The following is a 22,432-nucleotide window of genomic DNA, read 5'->3' as shown; positions in this document are numbered from 1 at the left end:
GCAGGTGTTGGTTTATTCTGTTTCACTCAAGTTAAACATAACTATGTGGATAATTTTGACAAATCATTAACAGTTCTCAGAATACAAGTAAGACCTGTCTAGTCATTTTCAATAGGCCCAGTTTCATACAAGTGGGTAGAAACTATATTTTTAATATAAAAATAACAATCAATTGGTCTACCTCCATGTAAGATTCTGTAAACCAAAAACCCACTGCTGTCAAGTCAATTCCTTCAACAGCAACCCTACAGAATATAATTGTCCTATAAGGTTTCCAAGGATGTAAATCATCATGGAATGAGACTGCCACATCTTTCTCACATGGAGTAGCTTAGTGGGTTTGAACCACTGACCTTTCAGCAGCTGAGTGCTTTCAACCAATGCAATGAGGGCTCCCTCTACATAAGATTAAAAGCTATTAAATAGACAGTGGGAATGCTCTTATTTAAAGGGTATAAACTATAGATAAGAGCTCTGGTAGCACAGTGCCTAAGGCACTTGACTGCTAACCAGAAGGCTGGTGGTTCAAACCCACCAGCCACCAGCCACTCCTCGGAAGGAAGATGGGGCAATCTACTTCCATAGTGATACTGCCTAGGAAACCCAAGGTGGGGTAGCTATGAGTCGGGTCCTACTCAAGGGCACATAACAACAACAACAACAAACTATAAATAGAAGTGGCATGCTCTTCATTTTTAGAAACCTTACAATATAATGCTGTCCATCTTAAATTTTCAGGAGTTCTTTTTTTTTTTTTTTTTTTATTGTGATTTGGGTGAAGATTTACAGAGCAAATTCACTTTCCATACAGCAGTTCACATATACTTTGTCTCATGTCATTCACCACAGTTTACCACAATGCAACAGCTCGCCTCCCACTTCCTCCCCATAGTTACCTCTTCCCAGTGACCATCCCTCCATACTCTCCTGCCCCCTGAGCTGTCTCCCTGTGCATAAGCAGCCCTTCCTTCTCCCATGATTGTTCTCTCCAGGGCGTCTTGAGGCAAATGTCTACTTGAGGCAAATGTTTAACTCACATGCCTGTACTTTGTTTGGCTGGAATCCACAGTTGTGGGTTCAATTCCAGACCTGAAGGGCAGCTAGGAGCCATAGTCTCAGTGGTTCCACCAGGCTCTATTGGACCAGCAAACCTGGTCCCCACCTTCTTTTTTTTTTTCCTTCAGGAGTTCTCCTGCATGGAGACACAAGTTGGATTGATGTCTTCCTGTGATCCTTCTAGTCCCCTCTCTTGCCTTCTGCTGTCTTATTACAGTAATATTCTAGCAATAGCCTCAACAATGAGCTCAAACATAGCAAAGATTATAAAGATGGCAAAGGACTGGGCAACATTTCATCTGATATACAAAAGCCACTGTAAGCCAAAGCCAGCCAAAGGCAACTAACAACAATCTAACAATACTTAATTCCTTACCACCAACACATCTCTTACATCTAATTATATACAGATGCCAGTTTACATAAGAAGCCTCCTTATCTACCCAATGATGTCTAACCCTTCTTTTAAGTCACACCTATGATGCAGAGGTATGGGGTGGGGCTCAAGATGCTGCATTTCTTACAGGGCTCCCAGTGATGCTGAAGCTTCTGCTCCTCAGACCTATTTCAAACAGCAAAACTCTAGAATGTGCCTCACGATTGACTACACCCAACACATGAGAACCATTCCTGACTCATCCCCATTCCTTAGTAGTGTTTTCACTAAAATATTTCAAAAATGTTTTTATATGTTTATTTTAAAGCGAATACAGGATCACTACATTATCAAAAACAGCAAATGATGCCATTCATTCATTTTCTGAAAAAAAAAAGTGTCAACTTTGCAACATGGCATGTATTGTATTAATTAGGGATGTAAAGATGAATGACACACAATTTTATTTGGACAGATATCTTGGTTCCACTACTTACTAGTTGTTTGGCCTTGGGAAAACCATCTAATCTGTTTATTTTTCTTCTGCAAAATTATTATAATGACATTTACCTCCAAGGGCAGAATAAGTATAAAATAGAATTATGTAGAAGAACTCACAAAATATTTTAAAATATACTATAAACTGTCTGACACACTTATTATCTATCCAGCCTCCCCATTAGACTGTAAGTGGCCTTAACTTAAGGAATGATACCACCTGTCCACTCTACCACTTCTAACAAAACTAACAGCTTAATACAATACTTCACACCCTGTGGGATTGAAATACTTTTTCATTAAATGTCTGATCTTTTATATTCTCATCCTTGGACAGCCAGAATATCTAGAATATTTCCAGGCAGAGGTGTGTGTGTGGGGGGGGAATGGAACCAGATGGATGTTAGGATCTATCCTCTTGAAATCTCAGTTTTGCAGTTTATCATTCCAACATTAAGGATCTCCTTGAATTAACCAAGGTGTTTCATTTCCTTGCACAGCCCCCCCCTTTTTTCTGCAACTGATCTTAGAACATTTCCCATAATCACTGGGGCTCAATCAACACTTATTGAATGAGGGAATTAATATTAAGGTTGACATTCATTAAATTCAAGAATATACGGACAGGTTTGGGAACTGGGGCCAGAATCTGTAGTCTTTCATGAACAATTCAATTGTCCCAGGTCAGGGTAACCACCCATCACATCCCAAGGAAGCTGTTCTGAGGCCTTTATCCTACGTCTTAATTGTTGTTGTGTTGTTGTTATGTGCCGTTGAGTCGGACCCGACTCATAGCCACCCCTTCTTGGGTTTCCGAGGCGATATCACTATAGAAGTAGATTGCCCTGTCTTCCTTCAGAGGAGTAGCTGGTAGGTTTGAACCGCCAGCCTTCTGGTTAGCAGTCAAGTGCCTTTAGGCACTACGCTGCCAGAGCTCCCTATGTCTTAGAATCTCTTATAATTTATACACCTGTTCCTTAAGAATCATGGCCACTGATAAAATTGACACTAATTAGCCCTTTCAACTCCAGATCCCCACACAGGGCCAAAGGCTAAATGAGACCAAACACCCCTCCCCTCTGAGGGTGGCAGAGGGTGTGTGACACACCGGAAGAGGATGGAGAGGATCCTCAGACTTCTACCATGTTGCCTGTGTTTCTCTTGCTCTGTGCTTACATTTCTGGGCCTGTCAATCTAGTACCAAATCCATTTCGGCTGAGGCACTGCCACCATGGGGCTGTATCTGAATACTTTCTGATTCCAGGACACCTGAAAGGGCAGGGAGCCCTGGCCTCAGGGTAGAACCTCAGGGCATCTCTTGCCATTGCCTTCTTCTCCAGGTGCTGTTCCTGCTGCCGCCACAGACAAGATTAACAAGAAGGTTATATTTAAACTTCCAAGAGGCGCTGCTGTGCCATTATGGGTCTATTTAAAATCCTCCGGGCAGCTGCAGTACATAATAACAAACCAGCAGGAGGGAGGGAGGAAAGGGAGGAGAAGGGAAGGAGGGGGGGAGGTGGTCAGGAGCATCATGGATTGTTTCTGTGAAAAACTGACTGTCAAAAGATGGCAGGGGGTGCAGGCAAGTTAAAGATGCCACCCGTGGTGAGGGAGAGGCAGAAGGAGAGAGAATGCTTCAGGAGAATGTTCTAAGCAGGGCTAGGGAGGGAATTTAGGATCCTAACATGAAAATCTGCCAGACCGGAAACATTGTTGCCTGCCTGGAAGATGTCACAGCTCCAGAATACTCGCTTTCTCCCAGAGGACCCCACTGAACAATTGAGCCATCCATTCAGCACTGATGGAAGGTCAGCCCCACAGTATGAAGAGCTCAGAAAACTGGAATGCAAAGCAGCTCCCTCAATCCAACCAATGCATGCCATTTCTGTTCTTTGATTCAGCATCCAGTAATTCACCCACTGGGAAGTCTACGTCATGTTTCCTCCTCCAACAGTCTTAGAATCAGATGACTGGACTCAGTTTTGACCTTGATGACCCATCCCAGTTTCTAGGTTCGGGCATTAGCCTTTATTACTCTTTACTTGCTTTCTCCTGTCATCAAAGTCCTGTGGGTATTGTGGAATATTTACAATGTTCACTGAGATTTACAGCACAATCTTCTCCCAAAGCCACCTTCATTGAAGGCATTTGTTAACCTTAGTTTGATTCACATTATCCAAACTCTTGAACATTTTTATCACTTTTTGCTAATGTTGCCTCAAAGTATTATTTCTCCTGGTTTTCCTTCATGTAAACTTTACTTTAAATGTATTTAGTAACCACTATTTCAATCAGAAGGAGCTCTGGTAGCATAGTGCCTAAGGCACTTGACTGCTAACCAGAAGGCTGGCGGTTCAAACCCACCAGTCACTCCTTGGAAGGAAGGCTGGGCAATCTACTGCCTCGGAAACCCAGGGAGTGGTCGCTCTAAGTAGGGTCCAACTAGACAGCACGTAACAACAACATTTAAATCAGACAACGAATATAGAAGACTGAAGAAGAATTGATGCTTTTGAGCTGTGGTGTTGATGAAGAATGCTGAAAGTAGACTGCTAGAAGAACTAACAGGTCTATCCTGGAGGAAGTGCAGGAATGTTCCTTGGAGGTAAGAATGGTCAGACTTAGTCTCACATACTTTGGTCATGTTGTCAGAAGGGACCATTCCCTGGAGAAGGATGTCATGCTTGGTAAGGGGGAGAGTCGACAAAAGAGGAGAAGGCCCTCAACGAGATGGATTGACACAGTGGCAGTGGCAATGGGCTCAAGTACAGCAAGGGTCACGGAGCTGGCGCAGGACCGGGCTGTGTTTCGTTCTGCTGTACATAGGGTCACTATGAGTTGAGGACAACTCGACGGCACCTAGCAACAACAACATTTAAATAGCCACTAATTGTTTAAACTATCACTGTGACTATGCTCACCCCTAGGGTTTCCACACGTGTTAACATCTCTGGACTCTCAAGCACAGACATTACAAGTGGAAATCAACGTGACAACCCTGTACAACATATTCTTAAAATGAAAGACACAGTTGTTACCTTATTTTGCTTCTATGGATGACCAAACTGTAGGACACAGGTTCAAAAACACCATGAATTATAAGTCATAAGACCTAGAGGTCTACAATGAACCAATAAACCAAATAAATGTCAAAAATGCACTTTCTACTACATAGCCATATCTTCAGTGTTATGCCATATTCTAGTGCAAATATGTAAGTAAATGGTGTAAGTGATACAAGATGCAAGGTCTATATGTTATATACCTCAAAGGGAATATTCTAGCAGATCAGCAAATGTTGACAGCTTATACAAATCAAGCATACATTCCTCCAGGGTCTTTATCTTCTTTGTCTTCTGTTTTTAGTTGAATTTTTAATGAGTAGAATAGTTATAAAATTGGCTTTCCCTACTAAAGGAACACTAGGCAAACAATGCACATAACCTGTAATTAATCAAAACCTGCCACATCAACATGGATTTATAATTAAGTTCTATATAATAAGTACATTAAGCACATTATATGGGCTATATTGTGCAAATATCACTAACTTGCATTGATTATATAAAAGACACTGCCATAATTTGTTCAGACCATAATTTGGGACACACATATCCCCAAATCCACAAGAACCTATAAATGACATATTGCCTAGAATCAAGGTCCTACCTTCTTTTCACATTTATATCTTTCCCCATACTTAATAAGTGGTGCTCAAATGATAAGTCTTCTAAGGAGAGAGAACAAGAAGGCAAGAAGTACCACTGTTGTTGTTGTTGTTGTGTGCCGTCGAGTCGGCCCCGACTCATAGCGACCCCTCCTTGGGTTTCTGAGGCAGTATCACTACAGAAGTAGGATTGCCCAACCTTCCTTCCGAGGAGTGGCTGGTGGGTTTGAACCGCCAGCCGTCTGGTTAGCAGGGAAGTGTCTTAGCCACTACGCTACCAGAAGTACCACTAGGATGTAGTAAACCACCAGGCCCAACCTCCCAAATGTCCAAGTGGATAGAGGACCCTATGACAACACCCCAGTCACGCTTGTAGATAAGGGCTCTGCCATTCAATATGAATAGCAAATTGTCAGGACCAAATGAAAACAACCTTAATAAACACAGCAAGGACCCTTTATGCCACAAAAAGCATTGCATGTAGTTGAGGTGATCAAGGGAAAAACTAGATATAACATTTCCAAAGTGTCAGGGAAAAACCTTGCAGAAGAAAAGAAATGCAGCTCTGTTGCTAAGATGTCCCTCATTCAGCCTCCACCTAAACTTTTGCTGACTACTCAGCTCATTACCCGGATTCCTGGCCTCCTTCACTCACTGTCTTATGTGTCATCCACCTTTCATTGGACTAGGCTGTTCAGTCTGGTCCTTAGGAACTTCTCTGGGCTCTGCACATAAGGCTTAGGCCAGGCCTGTTATCTACACTCCACTGACTGCACTATCTGGACAAGCAGACAAGAAATAATTCACCCCAGTTCTATTTCACATACATACCAGGCACTTTTTGAGAACTTACTTTGTGCTGGGTACTCAAGACATACCAAAAAAATAAGATACAGTCTTTTCTGAAGGAACTTGAAGGCTACCAGGAGGAATAAACCTATCAACAATGAATAATACCTTAGTAATTGAAATCATGAAGCTAGACACAGGGTATTAAAAGGAAACAAAAGAAAACAGCTTTCATTCTAACGTACTTAGACTGCAGAGTAACAGACAATTCACAAAAGCAAAATAAAAATCAAGCAGTTAATAAGTATTTTTTAAAAGTTCAACTCACTCATTAATCAATTAAATAGAAATTTAAACAACAACATTTTATCCTTTTAATTATGCTCTGGTAGCATAGTGGTTAAGACACTTGCCTGCTAACCAGACGGCTGGCGGTTCAAACCCACCAGCCACTCCTCGGAAGAAAGGTTGGGCAATCCTACTTCCATAGTGATACTGCCTTGGAAACCCAAGGAGGGATTGCTAAGAGTCGGGGCCGACTCGACGGCACATAACAACAACAACAACAACAATTATGCAAATACTTATTTCATTTTTAGAAAGATAAAGGAAATGTGCACTCCAAATACCACTGATAGACATGTGCATAAGTTTAAATTTTCTTGAGATCAATTTGATAGTATATATCAAAAGCCACAGAATGTTGGTATTATTTGATGATGTAAATAGAGTGTGCTACACATAATCTTAAAGAAATACTGAAGAATAGACAAGAAGATTTATCTGCAAAGATGTTTATCATTCTATGATCTATAAAATCTCCCAAATGGAAAATGTGAAATGCTGAACAATAAGAGAAATGGTTAAATTGCAGAATTTTATACAGCTATCAGAAAAGATGCAGAAGAATTTTTGTTGACAAGAAAGGATAATCATTATATATTGTTAAATAGAAAAGGCTGGGTAAAAAACAGTATGTGTATTATGACTTCATTTTTTTATATATAATGTATTATTGGGAGCCCCAGTGGCAGAGTGATTAAAGCTCTCAGCTGGTAACCAAAAGATCAGTGGTTTGAACCCACCAGCTTCTCTGTAGGAGAAAGATATGGCAGTCTGATTCTGTAAAGATTTATAGCCTTGGAAACCCAATGGGGCAGAGGTAGGGTCACTATGAGTTGGAATGGGCTTGACAGCAGTGGGTTTTTAATATTTTATTTAGCACATATTGAGAACATGTTTATAGTGCTATTATCTGGCAGAATGATGTCTGGATTCATTTTTTTCCTTCTAATTTTTTCTCCAGTAAGCATGCATTGCTTGTGTAATAAGAAAAATAACTAAAGCTACACTTAGTTTTAAAAGGAAAAAAGTGCCCGTCAGGGGACAGGCTTTAGGCTGGGCTGTGTATTAAGGCTTACATGCTGCTATAATGCCAAATAGGTTTCAGTGAAACATCCAGACTAAGACAGACTAGGAAGAAAGCTTTAGGAATCTAATATCAAAAATCAGCCAATGAAAACTCCATGGATCACAATGGCCCAATACCAATCATGGGGTTCTGACTCATAGGAACCCCCATTGGGTTTCCAAAGCAGTAAATCTTTACTTAAGTAGATTGCCCCAACTTCTTTCTGTGGAGCGACTGGTGGGTTGAACTGCCAACCTTCTGATTAGCAGTCAAATGCCTTAGGTACTGTACCACCACAGCCAAGCCTAAACTAATGTGATAGTTGGTCCAGATTGGTGTTTGTCTTTCTGACCTTGAACCTGACGTTATGTTTGTCTCAGTCATTTTATACCTTTCTACATCTATTTAAAGTACAGTATGTAGAATTACATTAAGCTCAATACGAATTGTCACTTCACTAACAACTTTATTCATTATTTACCCATTTTCATCTTTTTCTGAACTTGCCAAATGATATCTTTCTGTGAATATGCATTCCTGAGTGGTCAAGTATGAACCTGTCAACCTTTTGCCTCTTCCTTCTGATCTGTATTTTGTGGTTTCTGCAAAGCTCTTTTCTTTTCTCAGTGAGGTATTATATTTAGGTAAGGGATCTTTTAATTGCTGCTTTAATCATCTATGGCCTGTTTTGACCATCTTATACTTTGCATTACTTACATTTTGTTAAAATGATTTTCACTCTCTGCTCTTCTCAAATCCCAGGATAATCAGCACTGTTAGTGTTTTATATTGATTTTTCTAAAACTTTTACTCCCATGTATTCTTATGCCTTTTAGATTCTCCAAAATCACTTAGGGTTCCCTACAATCTACCCCTATCTTCTACAATTTTCAGTTCTACCTTCTACAAGGGAGCTCTGGTAGCATAGTGCCTAAGGCACTTGACTGCTAACCAGAAGGCTGGCGGTTCAAACCCACCGGCCACTCCTCGGAAGGAAGGTTGGGCAATCCTACTTCCGTAGTGATACTGCCTCGGAAACCCAAGGAGGGGTCACTATGAGTCGGGGCCAAATCGACGGCAAATAACAACAACAACAACAACCTTCTACAACTCTTCAATGCACTACCCACTGCCATTAAGTCAATTCTGAGTCATGTGACCTCACTGGGTTTTCAAGGCAGTAGGTCTTTATGGAAGTAGATTGCCTCATCATCCTTCTGCAGAGCGGATGGTAGGTTTGAACCACCAACCTTCTGATTAGCAGTCAAATGCCTCAGGCACTGTGCCACCAGAGTTTCTATTCAACATACTAAGACATCTGAACTCTTCATTCTTGAGCATTATTACACTTTCATATTTGATCGTTCTCCACTTAAACTGCCCTTTTCTCTGCACCTATCCTTGCCCCAGGGATATCCATGGAATTCAAATGCCACCTCCTCCATACTTTCTCTGATTACACTAATTTAAAATGCCCTCTGCAGTCAGAGGGCATTATATAATCTTTAGTTTATACAACTCTTACAACATTTCTTATGAAGCCTTATATATACTTGGTTATATCTAATCTCTTCCAATCAATTATAAACTCCATGAGGACTACAAGAATGTCTTGTAGCAATAATGCTTTGCTCCTAATGAAAAAACAAAAACCAAACTGACTGTCATCAAGTCATTTCCGACTCATAGGGACCCACATTGGGTTTCCCAGGCTGTAAATCTTTGCGGAAGCAGATTGCTCCATCTTCTTTGTGCAGAGCAGCTGGTTAGTTTGAATTGCTGGCCTTCTGGTTAGCAGCCAAATGCCTTATCCACTATGCCACCAGAGCTCCTTTAATAGGAGCTGTCCATAATAGGTAGTCAATAAATATTTTTTTAAAAGAATGAACAAATGGACCTAGCATCGTCGACTTTCTGGACAAGATTTTAGTCATAAGGGCTAGGGCTAATGTGCATAATGATGTTTAAACCATGTATATCTCACTGTGCTAACCCAGAGCTCATGGACATAAACACCAGTTGACACCAAGTCAATTCTGACTCATGGTGACCCCAGGTATTTTAGAGTAGAACTGTGCTGTGATTTTCAATGGCTATGGTCTTTTGAATTAAATTCCCAACCTCTCTTATAAGGTGCCTCTAGGTGGATTCAAACTGCCTACCTTTTGTTTAGTAGAATTTGTTGTTATTGTTGAGTGCCATCGAGTCGGCCCTGGCTCATAGCGACCCCTCCTTGGGTTTCTGAGGCAGTATCACTACGGAAGTAGATTGCCCCATCTTCCTTCTGAGAAGTGGCTGGTGGATTTGAACTGCCAGCCTTCTGGTTAGCAGTCAAGTGCATTTAGTGGGCATTAAATTGTCTTCAGTGGATTCTGGTGCTGCAGTGGTTAAAGCACTGGACTGCTAACCAAAAGATAGGCAGTTAGAACCAACCAGCCACACTATGGGAGAAAGATGAGGCAGTCTGCTCCTGTAAAGATTTTCAGCCTTGGAAACTGTATGAGGCAGTTCTACTCAGTCCTATAGGTTCACTATGAGTCAGAATTGACTCAATGGCAATGAGTTTGGTTGTTTTTTAAATTGCTTCTCCCCTAGCCCCAACACACACACATAAACACACAGAGCCTTGCTAATGCTTGACTAGCAGTTGCAGTCTGGTCTGGCCTTGATTTAAATCTTGCTATATCCTGTTATTTAGCAGTCAATTTATATAATCTTTTAGTATTTATTTAGCACTTTATATTTGGAAAGAGTTTTACAGTCATTTATTAGTTATTCTTCAGTGAGGCAGATCAGTATTGACATTCCCATTTCACAATTAAGAAACTGAAGCCCAGAAAGGTTAAATGACTCATTGAGGGTCAAATACAAAGTCAAGATTAAAACCAACAACTCCTCAGCTTCTTGCCCACAGATTCACCACATTTCCCATCAGAAACTAAAGCTCGTGGAACAGCATAAGATAATTTCATGACCTAAACAAGTTTGGATCTAGAAAAACCTGGAGGTCAATATTTCAAATAATTATACAAAATAGTACAAGAGTTTTTGTTTTGTTTTTCCTTAAAGGTATTACTTTTCAATGCTAACTACAACACAAGAGAAAAGATGATGTTCAAATCCCCATTGTGAGGCGACTGCTTATCTGAGAAACAATAAACATGCAAACTATTATCACTTATGTTATTAAAGATCTAAAAATATTCACTTCAAATTCTAATCTGAATTTGCATATTCCCTACCCACCTAAATGCACTGAATGTGCCTTGTAAATCACAATGCTTTATATAAATGTAAGAAGGTCCATCACATTGTTACTGTTTATTTTCCTGCAAATCCCATTAGATTCCTTAAGCTTCTTGACTTTCTATCTTTTTGTGTGGTATTAATAGAGTATAAGATTCTTAATGTTTCTGAGGCTGTTTTGTGAAAAAAGTCAATTGGATTAGAAGATTTTGATGGAGTCCTTTGGCCCAAATATTCTATGGCTACGTGAGTGTAAGTGATTACTATGCTCTAGTCCCCCTGATGGAAACATTTCAGGGTGGTGAGTGGTCAGTGTGTGGACAACTGCATGAAATCCTTGACAGCACTTCTTGTAAGAGGTCCTAGAAAAAATTCAGTCACTTTAATCCATTACCCAGCTTGTTCACATTTCACTTCACATTTCCTGCCTCCTCCTCCTCCTCTCTGACCACAATCCTCTTGCTTCCCCTATTCTAGCAACAGAAAGTAAGCTTTACTGGGCAAGGACAGAATCTCACCACAGTGAAATTTGCCTCAATTTCAATCAGCAACAGAGAAGGGGAAAATGTCCAAATTAAGCTGCTTGATTACGGAAATTAATCTTGTCATTCAGCATCCCTGTTCTGCAGAACAGGGCCTTTGATTAGCCTCCTTGTTTCAGAATATTACAAGCGGACGTTTATTAAGCAGAAGCATTTTTTTTGTCATCAGGCAAGTCAGAGGAAAAGTGAAGATGCCAAGAGACTTCTGAAAGAAAGGCATTAAGCTGAGGAGCCTCAGTTGCTTCTAAGTCCATGTTCTCTCAGAGCAAGAGTGTCAGGAAATCAGGACCTCAACTAACCCATCTAGCTGGGGACTGCTCCTCTGATGGGAAATTCAAAAGCAGAAAGATACTGTTTGATTTCCTGACTTTTTAGAAATGGAATGAATCCAGTCAGTGATCTCGAGACAAATGATGACTATGGATGACATTACACACTGCAAAGAGGCCTATGTTAAAGTCCCAACCACCACATACAAAGGGTGTGGCTGTAACTGAGGTGCTTAATCTCACTGAACTTTACTTTCTTCATTTGTAAAATAATACTACTTTCATTGTAGTGCTTCTATGAGGAGTAAAAGAGATAATAATATGCCTGGTGTCTGGGTAAGGAGCTCTGGTGGCATATTGGATAAGCCACTTGACTGCTACCTGGAAGGTCAGCGTTTCAAACCCACCAACTTCTCCATGGAAGGAAGACGGGGTGATCTACTTCCATAAAGATTTACAGCCTCAGAAACCCAATGGGGGTTGCTATGAGTCAGAAACAACTTGATGGCAATGAGTTTGTTTTTTTTTTTTTTTTTTTGGGGGGGCGTGTCTGGTTATACAGGAGATATTAAAATATAGTGCAATTATTATTATTATTGCTCAAAATCCTAAAATTCCATTCTAAGATAGGGAATCATGTGCCAAAGATAGAGAATTCATAAAGCAAGATATTAGCCCCAGAGCCAGTCACCATGAAGGTTTAATTAAAAAGAGTTAAGGAGGGAAAGGAAGAGGAAATAAGTAAGTTCCATTAGAATACGACTTCATCAAAGGCAGGAATAGTTGTGACCTAGCAGTATGAAATGAACATTGAATGGATGAGTAACTGGTTGCCATCAAGTAGATTGCAACTCATGTCAACCCCCTGTGTGTCAGAGTAGAACCGTGCTCCACAGGGTTTGTAGTGGCTAATTTTTTAGAAGTAGATGACCAAGCTTTCTTCTAAGGTGCCTCTGGGTATACTCGAACCTCTGACCTTTCAGTTAGCTACCAAGAACAGTAACAATTTGTACTACCCAAGGACTTGAATATATGAGTAAATCTATCTAAATTGGCCTTCTGTTCCACTTTTTTACCCCATATCCATCATCTAATCTTCATCCACCACTTAGAATCCTCTTTTGTAAACATGTTGTTCTTGTTGTTATGTGCCATCAAGTTGGACCCGACTCATAGTGACCCCTCGTTGGGTTTCCGAGGCAGTATCACCATGGAAGTAGATTGCCCCATCTTCCTTTTGAGGAGTGGCTGGTGGGTTTGAACCGCCAGCCTTCTGGTTAGCAGTCAAGTGCCTTAGGCACTGCACTACCAGAGCTCCTCATGTTGTTAGATGCCATCAAATTGGCTCCAAGTTGTGGCAACTTTATGTACAACAGATTGCCATGTCTTGTGCCATTTCCATGACCGATGGTATGCTCCAGTCCACTGTAGTGGCCACTGTGTATCTTGATTCCCTTCCAATCTAGGAAGCTCATCTTTCAGGACTGACTCAGATACACTCTGCTGTGATCCACAGGATTTTCACTGACTAATTTTTGGAAGTAGATCACTAGGCCTTTCTTCCTAGTCTGTCTTGGTCTGGAAGCTCCACTGAAACTTGACCACCATGAGTAACCCTACTGGTATGTGAAATACCAGTGGCACAGCTTCTAGCTTCATAAAGTCCTATACTCCCTTCTATGTACACTAAGAATATGATCCAAGCATCTTAGCCTGATCTGCAGGGTCCAGCCTACCTTTCTGACCTCATCCTCTGCCCCCCATCCTACTCACTGGGATTCAACTAGGATACTTTCTCACTTTTTCTCAAACACACCAAATTCACTCCTGACTCAAGGCCTCTCTGTCTGCTGTTCAATGAACGTAGAAAGCTTCTTCTTCCTTCCCATCCTCAGGTGTTTATTTAAATGTCATCTCTTCTGAAGACTTTCTCTATCTACTCTCTTAAAAACATCCATTTTCTCCCCAAACTCCATTTTTATTTAGCCCTTACTCTACTTTACTTTCTTCAAAGTACTCATTCATTCTTGAATTATATTTTTTTTGTGTTATCTGTTTTCTGTCTGTTCCCCCACTAAAATATTAGTTTCATAAAAGCCAGACAAGGTTCCATCTAGTGCACTCAATACTCCTAAGGTTTAGCCTATAAGAAGCCCTCAGTAAGTATTTGTTGACTAAATATAAGGTCATTATAAAATGTTTTCCCATCGGTGAAGGGAGCCTGTACACTTTTCACAGCAGCCTGTGTGCTCTTGGTCCAGATCTCTGAGAAGTAGAACAATCCCATCACTGCTGAATGAACAAACCCTGAGCCAGTTTCTCATAGTGTGCAAGAAAAGGGTGGCAGAGAGCCTGTCTTCTCTTCCCTACCAATACCTACAAGACATGCCTATAAATAATAGTTTATCTCTGGCTCTGAAAGTCTCACTTTATGTAATGGATTAAGGTACAAAACTTTAGTGACCTGTTTTATTCAATAGGACTTATTTATCAGATCCAGCAGCAAAATTCACTTATCTGATCATTAACCACTGTTCTATATGGTTGAAAATAGAAGCCTAACTTCAGTGAAAAGAACACTGGACATGTATACCTGGGGAAAGGGATAGTGAGGAAGATGCTAAAACAGAGTTGGCAATATTAAAACCTAACTCCCTGATCCCCATTCTCATACTGCATGAGAAAGTTCCCCTTACAGACAGCCCAATCTTGTAAAACTTATGGTCAACATTGCCACAGAGACATCAGGAAAGGGCCACCCTATGCCTGCACAATGGGATTCCAGGCAATATTACTTACCTGAGTGCTACAACAGATATTTTCATTCATAAAATAGACTGATCCAGGCTTAATGTAAGAAGCTGTAGGATCTAGCAACTAACACACCAGCCTGACTGAATGTCAGTGAATGAATGACATGCAAGTTTCTGGTTTAGAATTGGGCATAGAGGTTATCTTAGAATTGAGATAAGGAATGGAGAGGATGCCAAGGAAAATACATGAATGTGGAGTGGGAATGCTAAACCTGGGGTTCATGAATGGGCCTCAAGGGATCCATGAATCTCCTGAAACAAACAGGTATATGGATACATTTTTCTGAAAAGGGGGTTTATAGCTTTCTTTAGATTCTTAAAATTCTCTATAACCCATGACCACTGTTTTACAGAAGTCTAAACAGAAAAAAGCACGTCATGTAACCCTTGAGATATAGTGGTGCCCAAAGGTAGACCTGAGAGGAAGGGGAGGAGCTAGAGCAGAGACAGAGCCACCGGAACCCATGTAAGGCTGAGAAGACAGGCCAGGCACCCAGCCCCAGGAGGCAGGGGAAGAGCCGGGGCAAGACAGAGCTGCAGGATCCAGGTAAGGAGAGGGAGACAGGCCACATACCCAAGAGGCAGGAATCGTGACGTGGGAGATGGGGAGACAGGTATGATAGAGCCACAGGATCCAAGTAAGGGGAGGGCGGAGAGGTTTCAAACAGCTAAGGAAGACAAACTTGTCTGTCAGTTTGTCATAGTGTGGTGGCTTGCATGTTGCTATAAGGCTTGAGGCTGTGTCACTGGTGTCTCAAATGCCAGCAGGGTTGCACACAGTACACAGGTTTCAACACTGCTTATAGACTGAGACAGACTAGAAAGAAGGAAGAGGCCATCCAATTCTCAAAAAATTAGCCAGGGAAAATCTTATGAATAGCAGAGAAACACAGTCTGATACATTACTGGGCAACTTTATGAATAGCCCTGAAACATTGATACAGTGCAGGAAGACCAGCCCCTTAGGTCAGAATTCACTCAAGATATGAGCAGGAAAGAGTTGCATCATCAGAGTAGAACCAATCTTAATGATATGGATAAAGTAAACCTTTAGGGACCTCCATTTGCTGACGTGGCACAGCTCAATTTGAGGACAAACAGCTACAAACACCCATTAATAATTAGAACACAGAATGTACTAAGTAGGAATCTAGGAAAATTGGAAGTTGTCAAAAATGAAATGAAATGCATAAAGATTTTCATGCTAGGCATTAGTGAGCTAAAACGGACTGGTTTTGGTCATTTTGAATCAGACAACTATATGATCTACTATGCCGGGAATGACAGTTTGAAGAGGAATGGCATGTCATTCATCATCACAAAAGATGTTTCAAGATCTGTCCTGAAGTACAATGTCATCAGTTATAGGATAATATCCATACACCTACAGGGAAGACCAGTTAATACTATGATTATTCAAACTTATGCACCAACCACCAAAGCCAAAGATGAAGAAATTGAAGATTGTTATCAACTTCTGCAGTCTGAAATTGATGAAACACACAATCAAGATGGGTTAATTATCACTGGTGACTGGAATGCAAAAGTTGGAAACAGAAAAATTACCGGTAGTTGGAAAATTTGGTCTTGGTGACAGAAATAATGCTGGAGATCGCATGACAGAATTTTGCAAGACCAACAAATTATTCATTGCAAATACCTTTTTTCAACAACACAAATGGTGGCTATATACATGGACATCACCAGATGGAATACACAGGAATCAAACTGACTACATCTGTGGCAAAAGGCAATAGAAAAGCTCAGTATGTTTAGCCAAAACAAGGCCAGGAGCTGATTGTGGAATGTACCATCAACTGCTCATATGCAAATTCAACTTGAAGTTGAAGACAATTAAAACAAGTCCATGAGAGCCACAATATGACCTTGATTATATCCCTCCTGAACTTAGAGACCACCTTAAGAATAGATTTGATGCATTGAACAACAATGACCGAAAACCAGAGAATTATGGGATGACATCAAGAACATCATCCTGAAGAAAGCAAGAGGTCTTTAAAAAGATGAAAAAGGAAGAAAAGACCAAAATGGATGTCAGAAGAGACTCTGAAAATTGGCCTTGAGCAAGAAGTAACTAAAGCAAATGGAAGAAATGACAAGATAAAAGAGCTGAACAGAAGATTTCAAACAGCAGCTCAAGCAGACAAAGCCAATTACTATAATTAAATGTGCAAAGACCTGGAGTTAGAAAACCAAAAGAGAAGAACATGCTCAGCATTTCTCAAGATGAAAGAAGGAGGAAAAAATTTAAGCCTTGAGTTGCAATATTGAAAGATTCTATGGGCAAAATATTGAATGATGCAGGCAGCATCAAAAGAAGATGGAAGGAATACACAGAGTCATTATACCCAAAAGACCTGGTCAATATTCATCCATTTCAGGAGGTGGCATATGATCAAGAACCAATGGTATTGAAGGAAAAAGTTGAAGCTGCACTGAAGGAACTGGCAAAGAATAAGGCTCCAGGAATTGATGAAGTACCCACTGAGATGTTTCAACAAATGGATGCCCCACTGAGGCACTCACTTGGTTATGCCAAGAGATTTGGAAGACAGCTTCCTAGACAACTGACTGGAAGAGATCTATATTTGTGCCTATTCCAAAGAAAGGTGATCCCACAGAATGTGGAAATTATCAAACAATATCATTAATATCGCATGCAAGTTAAATCTTACTTAAGATAATTCAAAAATAGTTGCAGCAATATATTGACAGAGAACTTCTAGAAATGCAAGCTGGATTCAGAAGAGTATGCAGAATGAGGGATATCACTGCTGATGTCAGATGGATCTTGGCTCAAAGCAGAGACTAACAGAAAGATGTTTACTTATGTTTTATTGACTATGCAAAGGCATTTCATTGTGTGGATAACAACAAATTGTGGATAACATTGAAAAGAATGGGAATTCCAGACCACTTAATTGTACTCATGAGGAACCTATAAATTGACTAGGAGGCTGTCATTCAAATAGAACAAGGGGACACTGCATGGTTTAAAATCAAGAAGGGAGTGCATCAGGCTTGTATCCTTTCACAATAATTATTTAATCTATATGCTGAGCAACTAATCCAAGAAGCTGGACGATGTGAAGAAGAATGTGGCATCAGGATTGGAAGAAGAATCATTAACAAACTGTGATACACTGATGACACAACTTTGCTTGCTGAAAGTGAGGATGACTTAAAGTACTTACTAATGAAGGTTAAAGAATAGTCTGCAGTATGGATTACATCTCAATATAAAGAAAACAAAAATCCTCACAACTGGACCTATAAGCAGAATCATGATAAATGGAGAAAAGATTGAAGTTGTCAAAGACTTCACATTACTTAGTTCTACAACCGATGCCAAAGGAAGCAGCAGTCAGGACCTCAGACGACATGTCACACTGGGCAAACTGGCTGCAAGGGACCTCTTTCAAGTGCTGAAAAGCAAAGATATCTCCTTGAGGACTAAAGTGCGCCTGACACAAGCTATGGTATTTTCAGTCAGCTCATATGCATGTGAGAGCTGGACAATGAATAAGGAAGACCAAAGAAGAGTTGATGTTTCTGAGTCGTGGTGCTGGCGAAGAATGCTGAGAGCACCATGGACTGCTAAAAGATCTAACAAATCTGTCCTGGAGGAACGTTCCTTGGAGGAGAGAATGGCCAGACTTCGTCTCATCTACTTTGATCATGTTGTCAGAAGGGACCATTCCCTGGATAAGGATGTCATGCTTTGTAAGGTGGATGATTGACAAAGGAGGGGGAGGCCATCAAGAGATGGACTGACACAGTGGCTGCGGCAATGGACTCAAGTATAGCAAAGATCATGGAGCTGGCGTGGGACTGGACAGTGTTTGGTTTTGCTGTGCAAAGGATCGCTATGAGTCAGAAACGACTCGATGGCACCTAACAACAACAACAGGTAGTCTTAAAGTTTTCATTTGAACCTACCCAACTCCATAAAAATCAATGCACAAACAATTTCCTAAGCCTCCAATTATGTGCAGGACACTAAGTGGTACCACTTCTAGGGATACGCCCATTACAGAAGAAACTAAGAAAAAGTTGGCATGCTTTTCTTCTATGTGGGAACAAAATCCTTAGCAGAATGTTGGAATGTTGGCTGAAATAATTTCTGGGATCACGCATTTGGACTGAATTTTATTTGCTTATCATATTAACATTTCCTTCTACTTACTGTCCCCGACCTCTATTTTCATCTGCACATATCTTTTTTTTTTTTCATTTTTCCTCTTTTCAACTTCTATTAAACCTACTTCACTTTCAAACATGGTACAGTGCTTTGAGCTCAATAAAGGAAGAATAGTATAAAAGCCACAAAAATTTAATGTACAAATAAAACAAAGAAGTCAGAGTTTTATTCTATTAAATATGAGGCAACTTCAAGATCACAATGTCCAAGAGAAATGCAAGTGAGCCTGAGAGCTGACAAAATGAATAGTAAGATTAGATGTTGATCTTGGTGTCCATCATAGACACAAGATAGTTAAAACCATGAAACCATTTGCATTCAGAATGGAAAGATAACAGACTTGCCCTTAAAGTGACAACTGCAAATATCAATAGGGGCATTTGATAAAGCATAGCTAGTATAGGATCCAGACTAAAGTAAGGTAAGCAATTGGAAAGTTTCGGGGAGTTTTATGTAAAACTGGAAATCAAGAAAAGTAAAAAAAGTAAACATATATAAGATTATTAGAAATATTAAAGAATCATCAATTGGAACGCTAAGTATCAGAATTATGATATATGGGTAGGATAAGAGTGGAACAAAACTTATAACCAGATGGCAAAGCAAGTACGTAAGAATGTTGCATATCCTAAACGTGATCACACTTCTGGGATTTTGGGTACCAGAAACTGGAAACAGTGTGTAAGGAAAAAAGTTTGGTGGAAGCAACAGCAATAACATAATAATAATAGCTAACATTAATGAACGCCGACTACATGTCTCATTTCATCCTCATGACCACTCTCTAAGTTTCTGTAAGAAATAAGGAGCCTGAAGGTCAGAAAGATTAAGGCACTCCATACAGGACTTAGATCCAACTCTCCTTATCTTCAAAATGCTGATTCATTTAAGAAGGTGCAGAGTAAGAGTAGTTAAGAATTGAAAATACATTCCTTTTTAATAGTGAATGCATACAAGTTAAGATCTCTTGTGGTACTGAGTTTAAGTGCTTGGCTGCTAGCTGAAAAGTTTGGCAGTTCAAACCCAGCAGCCACTCCAGGGGACAAAGATTTAGGAGCCTGCTTCTGTAAAGTCTTGGAAACTCTATGGGGTAGTTCCACTCTGTCCTGTAGGGTCACTATGAGTCAGAATCAGATAGCAACAGGTTACATACAAGTTAATAAAGACATGTCCAATCTCATAAAATAGGTAACAAAATTACCCTTCTTTCTTCTCAACATGTTTTCTTTTTTTCTCTACCTTGCTTCAATAAAGCTATACATCCTCCCTTTTGGAGAAATTTGAAAATCACAAGACTAACAGAGTGCATATGCTTCTGTACACCTGTCCTCATGTGCCACTAGTGGAGTCTTCAGATCAAAGTAGACAAAGACGCACAGGCAAGAAAGATGGCTGTGTCACCACTGCAGGATTCCCCACAACTGTTCCTTTTGGGTGAAATAAGAAACTATCATAGACAAAAGGTCATAAGGAAGGAAAGAACAGAGATTTAGAGTTGGGGCCAAATATTTGGGTTTCCAGAATACTTGGGAAGTGTTTGGGTTTAGCAATTTAATGCCTGAAGTACAAAGCTCTTTCAGTGCATGGGAAGATGGGCAAATGGTAGCGCTTTCATCTTCAGTGAATTCCTCAGTGTGCACTGACTCTCAGATAGAGGGGCCATAAATAGAGAATGAAGCCAGGTCAGATCTCACTTGTGACAGTCCCTAGGGTTGGGTGAGATGGCCAGCAAAGGACAGAATCACTACAAGGCAAGTGTCTTTTTTAATGTGATGCTTATTTTATATGTTCTGGGACCTGTGACATATTTCACTTAGGCCATACACAATTACAAAATAACTACAAAGGCTCAGTACTTAAGGAGAGAACCTATGCACCTCAGTGAATAACCAGAGCCTCCCCATACTATTAAAATGTCCTCCACAATTACAAATATTCATTAAAAGAACTTAAGCTCCCCTAGCCTACTTTTCTCCCCACAATAAAGTTCCCCTTTGCCTCGCATCACTGTTCAGTAAGGACCTTGGTGACGACAGAAATGCTCTAATCTGTGCTGTACAATATGGCAGCTGTCAGCCACATGTGACTACTGAGCACTTGAAATGTGTCTCATACTACTCAGGAGTTGAGTTTTAATTTTATTTAATTTCGACTACTTTAAATAGTGGCTAGTGGCTGATCACTGAAGGAGCTTTGGGAAGCACTGAGGTCTGAATTCTTATTCTATAGTTCTCCCTGTCTAGGAAAGGTATTTTCAACTCTTCTTTGACTTTCATCTCTTTAATTTTTTAAAATCTGTCTTTAAATGTCAATCTTGTTTATCTAGGTCTTTTTTATACTATACCTTTATATTAGGTTAAAGTATATGAAATTCTCCTTTTATAGGTCAAAAAGAATAGATTATCAGCAATTTCATATAGTTCAACTTTATATAGTATGTCCTAGGCTTCTTTGGTATGGCCAGTACATAACACAGTGATATATACACAGCAACCATTTGTGGCTAAATGAATGAATGGATGAATCAATGAAAAAACAGATAACTAAGTACCTGTTGAATCAATGAGTGACAAAGTGAGGTGGGCAATAAAAAAGCAGTACTCAAGGCACCTTTTCTCAGATCAATAGGCAAATATATTGGTATGGAGATTATACTACAAGAAAAAAGACTCTCAAATAAGAAACGCATGACAGGAATATGTTTTAGCACTGGATCTAGTATAAACCAAAAAACCAAACTCACTGCCATCAAGTTGATTCTGACTCCTTTGGGTTTCTGGGGCAGTAAATCTTTATGCAAGTAGATTGCCCAGTCTTCCTTTCATAGAGTGGCTGGTGGGTTTGAACCACCAACCTTCTTGTTAGTAGTCAAATGCCTTAGGCACCATGCCATCAGAGCTCCTTGGATCTAGTATAAGGCATCACTCAACACAGATAATTTTTTTAAAAAATAGACAGAAACTTCTGACACAATAAAAATAAAATTATTACTGAGCATCTATTGTTGTTGTTATGTGCCATCGAGTCGGACCTGACTCATAGTGACCCCTTCTTGGGTTTCCAAGGCATTATCGCTATGGAAGCAGATTGCCCCATCTTCATTCCGAGGAGTGGCTGGTGGGTTTGAACCGCCAGCTCTGTGGTTAGCAGTCAAGTGCCTTAGGCACTACGCTAGCAGAGCTCCTACTAAGCATCTAGGACTTCACAAATATCCTGAACAGAAAATGATTAAAATAACTCCAGGTGAGTTCTTTATTGAGGAGCAGCATGGACTCACTAGATAAGGGAGATTTGGGGACATATGTATTAGAGAAATTAGAAGAAACTGTAGGAAGACTCAGGGCCTTTGGGATCGTTTCCGTGTAATATGAGAGTTACAGAAGTTTTAAAAGTCTAACAAAACAAGCTCTCACTGCATACAACCTTACATGGTGGTGTTCATTAAATCCCATTAGATCTCTTTGAAGGGGAAACCAAAATCCAAACCACTGCCATGAAGTTGATTCTGACTCATAATGATCCTATAGACAGAGCAGAATTGCC

At 40.2% G+C, this 22,432-nt stretch overlaps 1 protein-coding gene across 1 annotated transcript in view; it reads right to left on the bottom strand.

The window, feature by feature from the left end:
- Positions 1–22,432, bottom strand: part of GRIN2B (glutamate ionotropic receptor NMDA type subunit 2B) — a 400,284-nt gene that overhangs the window by 322,069 nt on the left and 55,783 nt on the right. The gene's annotated exons all lie outside the window — the stretch shown is intronic.

The sequence above is a fragment of the Orycteropus afer genome, unplaced genomic scaffold (assembly GCF_000298275.1).
Source record: "Orycteropus afer afer isolate SDZICR_OR568_19922 unplaced genomic scaffold, OryAfe1.0 scaffold00126, whole genome shotgun sequence".
NCBI classification, from domain to species: Eukaryota; Metazoa; Chordata; class Mammalia; order Tubulidentata; family Orycteropodidae; genus Orycteropus; species Orycteropus afer.
The sequence above is the reverse complement of the archived record's forward strand: the minus strand, read 5'-3'. Positions and strand labels throughout refer to the sequence as shown.